A 10,001-nucleotide genomic window follows, 5' to 3' on the forward strand; every position below is an offset into this window, starting at 1 on the left:
ATGAACTCAATACTACAATACACAGTCTGTACACATTGATGGTGTCTGTGATGAACTCAATACTACAATACACAGTCTGTACACATTGATGGTGTCTGTGATGAACTCAATACTACAATACACAGTCTGTACACATTGATGGTGTCTGTGATGAACTCAATACTACAATACACAGTCTGTACACATTGATGGTGTCTGTGATGAACTCAATACTACAATACACAGTCTGTACACATTGATGGTGTCTGTGATGAACTCAATACTACAATACACAGTCTGTACACATTGATGGTGTCTGTGATGAACTCAATACTACAATACACAGTCTGTACACATTGATGGTGTCTGTGATGAACTCAATACTACAATACACAGTCTGTACACATTGATGGTGTCTGTGATGAACTCAATACTACAATACACAGTCTGTACACATTGATGGTGTCTGTGATGAACTCAATACTACAATACACAGTCTGTACACATTGATGGTGTCTGTGATGAACTCAATACTACAATACACAGTCTGTACACATTGATGGTGTCTGTGATGAACTCAATACTACAATACACAGTCTGTACACATTGATGGTGTCTGTGATGAACTCAATACTACAATACACAGTCTGTACACATTGATGGTGTCTGTGATGAACTCAATACTACAATACACAGTCTGTACACATTGATGGTGTCTGTGATGAACTCAATACTACAATACACAGTCTGTACACATTGATGATGATTAACTCAATACTACAATACACAGTCTGTACACATTGATGGTGTCTGTGTTGAACTCAATACTACAATACACAGTCTGTACACATAGATGTTGTCTGTGATGAACTCAATACTACAAAAAACAGTCTGTACACATTGCTGGGGTCTGTGATGAACTCAATACTACAATACACAGTCTGTACACATAGATGTTGTCTGTGATGAACTCAATACTACAAAAAACAGTTTGTACACATTGATGGTGTCTGTGATGAACTCAAATACTACAATACACAGTCTGTACACATTGATGTTGTCTGTGATGAACTCAATACTACAAAAAACAGTCTGTACACATTGATGGTGTCTGTGATGAACTCAATACTACAATACACAGTCTGTATACATTGATGGTGTCTGTGATGAACTCAATACTAGAATACACAGTCTGTACATGTTGATGGTGTCTGTGATGAGTCTGTACACATTGATGGTGTCTGTGATGTGTTTAATGCTTCCACAAGTATTTGTTTAGTGGAATTTTACCAAACTTGTCTCAACTCACTACAAGATGCTGTATATGTATAGCTATTACATCACTGTGTTGTGTTTGCATTTTTTCTGTGTAACTTGAATCAGTGGTTTTTACATGAGATTAGACATTTGTCGTAGACTACAGACCTTTACACTATCATAAATTCAATGCTGTAGAAATTTTGTATTTTTCAAATAATAATGTAAATAAAACTGTAAACCTTAAATTGTGGTTCCCTTATATTTAACACATTATCACAGGGTACATGGATACCTGGCCCCCATCATTCATGTAAAATTTATTCTCTTTGGAAGGAAAGAGTTCCTCCCCTTTATGACACCAACTTATTTTAAACAATATTTAATTCAATAATCATGTAAATATCATTAACAGAGTAGATTACTATTTTTCACATTAGAGGATCCCTCTTGCCCGGTCGACATGTAGCCATCTTAGATTTTGACAGTTAAGGTTTGTTATCTCTACTACCGTAAAGTACTAGAGGGATCTTTCACAAATTTGATATGTAGGTTCCCCTTGTTCCGTTACTAATTTTAGCCTATTCCGTTACTATTCTTAGCCTGTTCTGTTACTGACCTTAGCCTGTTCCGTTACTGATCTTAGCCTATTCCATTACTACTCTTAGCCTGATTCGTTACTGACCTTAGCCTGTTCCGTTACTGATCTTAGTATGTTCTGTTACTGATCTTAGCCTGTTCCGTTACTAATCTTAGCCTGTTCCGTTACTGATCTTAGCCTATTCAATTACTAATCTTAGCCTGATTCGTTACTGACCTTAGCCTGTTCCGTTACTGATCTTAGTCTGTGCCGTTACTGATCTTAGCCTGTTCCGTTCCTGATCTTAGTCTGTTCCGTTACTGATCTTAGTATGTTCCGTTACTGATCTTAGCCTGTTCCGTTACTTAGTTCCGTTACTGATCTTAGCCTATTCCATTACTATTCTCTAATTTTAGCCTATTCCGTTACTATTCTTAGCCTGTTCTGTTACTGACCTTAGCCTGTTCCGTTACTGATCTTAGTATGTTCGATTACTGATCTTAGTATGTTCCGTTACTGATCTTAGCCTGTTCCGTTACTTAGTTCCGTTACTGATCTTAGCCTATTCCATTACTATTCTTAGCCTGCTTCGTAACTGACCTTAGCCTGTTCTGTTACTGACCTTAGCCTGTTCCGTTACTGATCTTAGTATGTTCCATTACTGATCTTAGTATGTTCCATTACTGATCTTAGTCTGTTCCATTACGGATCTTAGTATGTTCCGTTACTGATCTTAGCCTGTTCCGTTACTTAGTTCCGTTACTGATCTTAGCCTATTCCATTACTATTCTTAGCCTGCTTCGTAACTGACCTTAGCCTGTTCTGTTACTGACCTTAGCCTGTTCCGTTACTGATCTTAGTCTGTTCCTTTACTGATCTTAGTATGTTCTGTTACTGATCTTAGTATGTTCTGTTACTGATATTAGCCTGTTCCGTTACTAATCTTAGCCTGTTCCGTTACTGATCTTAGCCTGTTCCGTTACTTAGTTCCGTTACTGATCTTAGCCTATTCCATTAATACTCTTAGCCTGATTCGTTACTGACCTTAGCCTGTTCCGTTACTGATCTTAGTATGTTCGGTTACTGATCATAGTATGTTCCGTTACTGATCTTAGCCTGTTCCGTTACTGATCTTAGCCTGTTCCGTTACTTAGTTCCGTTACTGATCTTAGCCTATTCCATTACTATTCTCTAATTTTAGCCTATTCCGTTACTATTCTTAGCCTGTTCTGTTACTGACCTTAGCCTGTTCCGTTACTGATCTTAGTCTGTGCCGTTACTGATCTTAGCCTGTTCCGTTCCTGATCTTAGTCTGTTCCGTTACTGATCTTAGTCTGTTCCGTTACTGATCTTAGCCTGTTCCGTTACTTAGTTCCGTTACTGATCTTAGCCTATTCCATTACTATTCTTAGCCTGCTTCGTAACTGACCTTAGCCTGTTCTGTTACTGACCTTAGCCTGTTCCGTTACTGATCTTAGTATGTTCGATTACTGATCTTAGTATGTTCCGTTACTGATCGAAGCCTGTTCCATTACTGATCTTAGTATGTTACGTTACTGATCGAAGCCTGTTCCGTTACTGATCTTAGCCTATTCAATTACTAATCTTAGCCTGATTCGTTACTGACCTTAGCCTGTTCCGTTACTGATCTTAGTATGTTCGATTACTGATCTTAGTATGTTCCGTTACTGATTTAGTATGTTCTGTTACTGATCTTAGCCTGTTGCATTACTGATCTTAGTATGTTCCGTTACTGATCGAAGCCTGTTCCGTTACTGATTTTAGCCTATTCCATTACTACTCTTAGCCTGATTCGTTACTGACCTTAGCCTGTTCCGTTACTGATCTTAGTCTGTTCCTTTACTGATCTTAGTATGTTCTGTTACTGATCATAGTATGTTCCGTTACTGATCTTAGCCTGTTCCGTTACTGATCTTAGCATGTTCCGTTACTGATCTTAGCCTATTCCATTACTATTCTTAGCCTGCTTCGTAACTGTCCTTAGCCTGTTCTGTTACTGATCTTAGCCTGTTCCGTTACTAATCTTAGCCTGTTCTGTTACTGATCTTAGCCTGTTCCGTTACTGATCTTAGTATGTTCCATTACTGATCTTAGTATGTTCCGTTACTGATCTTAGTATGTTCTGTTACTGATCATAGTATGTTCCGTTACTGATCTTAGCCTGTTCTGTTACTGATCTTAGTATGTTCCGTTACTGATCTTAGCCTGTTCCGTTACTTATCTTAGCCTGTTCTGTTACTGATCTTAGTATGTTCTGTTACTGATCTTAGCCTGTTCTGTTACTGATCTTAGGATGTTCCGTTACTGATCTTAGCCTGTTCCGTTACTTATCTTAGCCTGTTCCGTTACTTATCTTAGCCTGTTCCGTTACTTATCTTAGCCTTTTCTGTTACTGATCTTAGTATGTTCTGTTACTGATATTAGCCTGTTCCGTTACTAATCTTAGCCTGTTCCGTTACTGATCTTAGCCTGTTCTGTTACTGATCTTAGGATGTTCCGTTACTGATCTTAGCCTGTTCCGTTACTGATGTTAGTATGTTCTGTTACTGATCATAGTATGTTCCGTTACTGCTCTTAGCCTGTTCTGTTACTGATCTTAGTATCTTCTGTTACTGATCTTAGCCTGTTCCGTTACTGATCTTAGTCTGTTCTGTTACTGATCTTAGCCTGTTCTGTTACTGACCAGCTGGACTGCATTATGAACAGCTGTATCTACGAACCATGCCGGTGGAGCGGAAGAGATAATGTCGGCATCACAGATGTGTTCGTGTACGTTATTCTCTTCGCGGGCGCCATCTTTGTTGATAAAGGAAGTTACGTATCGGACTGTGAAAATATGATGATAACCCATCAATATAATGTCGGATTATGTAAGAACATTGTTTAGAGTGATTTGGAAAAAATATATATCAAATTGTGAGAGCAGAACAAAACCTTGTGCTAAATAGTTTCCTAATATAATTGACCTTGACATACTTTCAAGATCACAGGGGTCAAATGTCATATTAGCATCAAACCACAATTTTTTCTAAAGACCATCTAGAGCATAAATACTTGGTTATAGTATTTAAAACAGCGGCGCAGGACATTATAGTTTATTTCGATTAAAGATTAATTTGAACACTAGCCAGGGTCAAAAGTTAAGATTGGCTATAAAAGGGAAACACTTTAAGAATTATCTTCTTCTTTTTTCTATCTGGCCCGGGTCCTAACATTTGGCCAATAGAGTGCCGTACAATTTTGCTTATATATATGACATTGACCTCTTTTCAAGGTCATACGGGTAAAAAAACTTACAGAACTAGGAGATAAAGAGTAATGTTGCTTGAATATGATAAGTGGCCCAGCAATACACATCTTTTATAATAAATTGTGTTTATGTCAAAGGTCTACTTTATACGCTAGTCAAGGTCAAAGGTTAATAAACAATAAAATTGTCAAAAAAGTGTTGACATACAGCTGAAAACAGTATTTTTAGCATACCATCATCAGATGTTTGGCCGTCCTGATCGCTCTTTGTTTGTGGTTCGCTGTCCGACCTTTGAATGCTACGTCTTATCTCAAGAGGATCTAGATGGATCTTGCTCAAATTTGACATGAAAGTTTCCATTAGTCTTTATTTGTTAAAGTTTCATTTTGAGACTGATAAGAAAAAAATCAAAATGGCCGTTAGGCAGCCATCTTGGATATTGACAGGTGAAGTTTGTTATCGCTGATGCTCGAGAATTACTCGTGAGATGTTTCTTTAACTACAGATGTAGGCTTCTCTTGGTATTTTTTTTATACTTTGAGACTGATTAAAACTATAAATGGCCGTAAGGCAGCCATCTTGAACTTGAGAGTCCAGGGCCCACATGTATAAAACATCTCAAAGTTAAGGAAACTCTCAAGCAATGTATTGTCTATGGGAAATCTTAGACTTGAGGAAATCTCAAGAGTTGAGATGTTTTATACAAGTGGGCCCTGGTTAGTTAATGCTATTTCTCAAGAAGTACACGACTTTTTTTTTCTGAAACAGCATTCGTAGTTTCCACTTGGTTTTCATTTGTGCACGTTTTATTAGCCCACATCAGTTCAAATCGCTGTCAGCCCTCCCTTAACAAGTCTTAGTATCGTTTTATCTCAACAACTACCCTACAGATGTATCTCGAATTCCATTCCGTTTACATAGTTCACCTATTCAATTGTTAAAACTGATGTGTTATTTTCCTGTTTGAATATACCCATCTATCAGACCACTTTCAAACGTTATCCTTGGATTGTATTTTGACCTTCCCGCAACTCTTTACTTTGTAACTGATGCAACGACAGTTTTAAGGAACAATTGATTGATATTCAAACTTTGGTTTGAAATTATTAAGTCAAGCAAGTAAGAAACAGATGAGCAATAACGGTCACACTTGTCTCTTGCTATTTCCTTATCACGAAAGATAACAAAATGTTGCTAATATTTATGTCATTAATTTAAACCAAGACAAAAAGCACAACAAAGTTCAAATATATTTGAATAATTTAATTTATTGTGACAACATTTGTTATAGTAACAGATCTTGCTTATACTAGTTTACATAAATGTCGATGTAACAACAACAACATTGTCATTTCATCGGGATATGTTGAGTATCTGCTAGGTATGTCGTGGGGTCTCACACACGAAACAATCATAAACTTTCCCACTGTAGTACTTTGTAAAGGTTAGTACTAGTACTGCTGTAGATTCCCGTCAAAGTTTTATCATTATTATATTATGACGTCAAGTCAGCCACAATTTATTTTAAAAAATATAGAAGTACTGTTTTGCAGTACAGAATGTTGTACCTTGGCTTGTCAATAAATTTGTTTACCTAATCAAAGATCTAACCACTTAACGGAGTTTGATACATTAATTTATCTACAGCATTGGTAATTTTATTGACCATTCTCATATAAGTTATGTTTTATATCAAGACGCGTTAAGTAAGGAATCGGCTTTCAACACGTTATGACTTCACCAAATGTTTCGAAGTTGAGTCGGTTTAAGAATGAGTACAACATCTTCACTTGTTCTGACTGCATTTTACACGCTTGGTGATTGAGATCTCGCGGCATACCTAGCGGATACACTTAAAATTGAAGTTAAAATCTCAGATATATTTATTCGAAGAAAATTATCAAGATTTGTAAAAACCTACGTACGTAGCTCTTGAATTTTGTCTGTGATCTTAAACAGAAAAACAGTTGAATGCTAATCAAGTTTTTTCAAAAAAATAAAAAAAATAAAAAAATACTAAATTATGACATCAATACCTTCCAAACATCGTAAATATTAAAACATGAATTGAACTGCATTCTAACAAAATTAACAAAAACTACGTATTTCGCTCTTGAATTTTGTCTGTGATCTTAGATAGAAAAACAGTTCAATGTAATACGCGAAAAGACAATTAAGCAAAAACCTAAAACAAAAATTGAATGCTTTTTATCCAAAACACAACTTAAGTTATTGTTACATCATGGTTTGTATTATCATAAACAAAAAAAATGACAAAAGAATCAACCTTACATCAATCGATACTTCAGTGAACAGCGATAGCATCGATCGGGATTGAACGTTCTCAGTCAAACTTGCAATAGAAGACCACCTTCTGGAAGACCAAAACTGGTCACGTGTTGCAGATTGTTCTTGATAATGGTTCAATTAACAGTTAAAAAGGAGGTATTTCAATACAGTTGGTCTCCTTATAGAGGCGGTCTTTCTAGCAGGTTCGTATATATATTGACATATACTAAACCCTCTGACGACTCTCATCATCAAATCAAATGTGTGTTGTTTAGTATAACATGCTGTTATATCAAACATTCACATCAGAAAGTATTGCATATATACTTCTAGTAGTGTGATAGTAAAGGATATCTGAATTTGTATTGTGCTTGCCTTACTTGAAGCTGTCAATACCTAATTTCAAGTACACACTTGGAATTGACTTCCGGTGACTATGACGTCACTAACATAACGTTGGTGATTACATGCAGTTTAACAAGGTATGATCTCGGTTATCTGCGACAAAGAAGCAATTATATATATATAATTACTTATAAGTGAGTGTAATTATTCCTATTCTCCAGATATCGTAAACTGCAGAACAGCATTTCAACACTCTTGAACGATTGATCAAACTATTCATTGTGTTATGAATGTATTAACATTTGTATGACAACACCACACAACATTAGCTGTACAAAAGTCATACAAATACCATATCATTAAAATGACATTACAAAGGTACTGTAGGATAAACCTTGTTCTTTAACCAAATCCAAAAAACATTTTTTTATGATATAAAAATATCACAAACAGGATAACTTACACCGAGAACATGTATTCAGAGATCTTCGAAAAGATCATGAAATTAAGTGATCTGCTATTGCAGTCTCTTATTACAGGTTCAGTTAATATGAAAATAACTGCAATGTGAAGTTTTATGAGCGTTCTCCTAATGCACGTGACCTCCAAAAGTTCACAGAGATGGTCTCTTTAGCAGATGGATTGTATGTATGTAGATATACATATGTAAACATCACAGGCAATATATAATCACATTGAACATCATCTTGTTCTTACTCCTTCTCATGTTTAAATAGAATCTTAAATATCATTTTATATGATGTTCATATTACAAATCAATACAGTTAAATATATATTCGAACGTGCCTACGGCAAACCAACGAATACTTCTGGGCAACGTAAAAATCGCTTTTATCACATAATAAAAATATATGCAAAAGACATAGTTCCTCCAAGTTAATTCTTAATCAATCATAACTATTCTAGGGTATAAGATTAGTTCTATATGGCAAACTTTTCATCTACATGTAAACCTTCAGTGTAATAAGATATAAAAAATATATCAACATTTTGTTTTGCACTTGTTTGTCATATTTTTGACATGCATTGGTGTGTAACATACATTGGCTTACCTACATATTGAATTGTGCGCGCTAGCCAATGTATGTTACACACCAATACATGTCAAAAATATGACAACCAGTACTTATATTTACATTTTATGTTAATCAACTTACAGTTCACGCAGAAATAAAGACATAATATATTAGTCTGAACATGTTTTAACGTCAGGGTAAATCCATACAGAGAACAGCCACCAATTGACACTGGATCAGTGCAATCTCCAACGTTACAGTTATGACGTCATAAGTGAGCGACGTTACAATGGCCAAATGTATGTTATACGGAAATAACATACATTGGGCCAGTAGAAACATCTAGGCTATGTGCAGTGGAAATGTAAATATTTGGCTTAAACGAAGCCTTCTAAATTCCAATGAAACCACATCACTAGGGAACAGTGGATTTCGTGTCCACTGACCTTGTCGTAATATACTATATGGTATCATTATTGTAACAGTGGCAACTACAGGCTTGTGCCGATCATGGACTGATATTTTGTTTAATATACATACAAGATATGCTTACTCTGTTTCCGTAATGGAACCAACTTCATTAGTAAGTGCTAAAATGTTTAAAAGTTCACATATCCTTACTCGCCTAATGAAATAAATAGGGAGATCATTGTAGTTATGCAGTAGAAGAGGCCTACTTTAGTCGCTGCATAACAGTAGTTCATTTTTTTTCCATTTTTTTTTCATTTCAAAATATTTTATTAAATCAAATGATTCAATGGGAATTGGGCAATAGTTCAATCTGTTTATGTACATTCTATGCATTTAGCTTTGGGTGATTTAATTAAAATAACTACATAATTAATACATAAATTTTATCAAGACGATGTTAACGAGAGATCACATCCATGATATCAGAAACTTGAGTTTTTGATGCAGAACTATTTTCAAGCTTGCATTTACAATGTAATAATGACATACATATTGGAGGGACCGAAGTAGATTATATAGTGTCACATCGCAACGTTAATAGAAATGGCGTCTCACATGGACGAGTCACGATGTAATTATAATATTTGGTAGAACAGAGAACTTCACAAAGTTTATAAAAGCATACTGGTTGTGTGGTTTGTTTCCGACGATACGAAAACTTTGACCTGTACATTAACATGATGAAACGAAACCAACAATTACAAAAAAAACTAAACCGAAGTGAAAACATAACGTATTTGACGACGTTATACTTGTAGTATATCAAGTATGA

Source organism: Mizuhopecten yessoensis, unplaced genomic scaffold (genome assembly GCF_002113885.1).
Source record: "Mizuhopecten yessoensis strain PY_sf001 unplaced genomic scaffold, ASM211388v2 scaffold9737, whole genome shotgun sequence".
Taxonomy (NCBI): domain Eukaryota; kingdom Metazoa; phylum Mollusca; class Bivalvia; order Pectinida; family Pectinidae; genus Mizuhopecten; species Mizuhopecten yessoensis.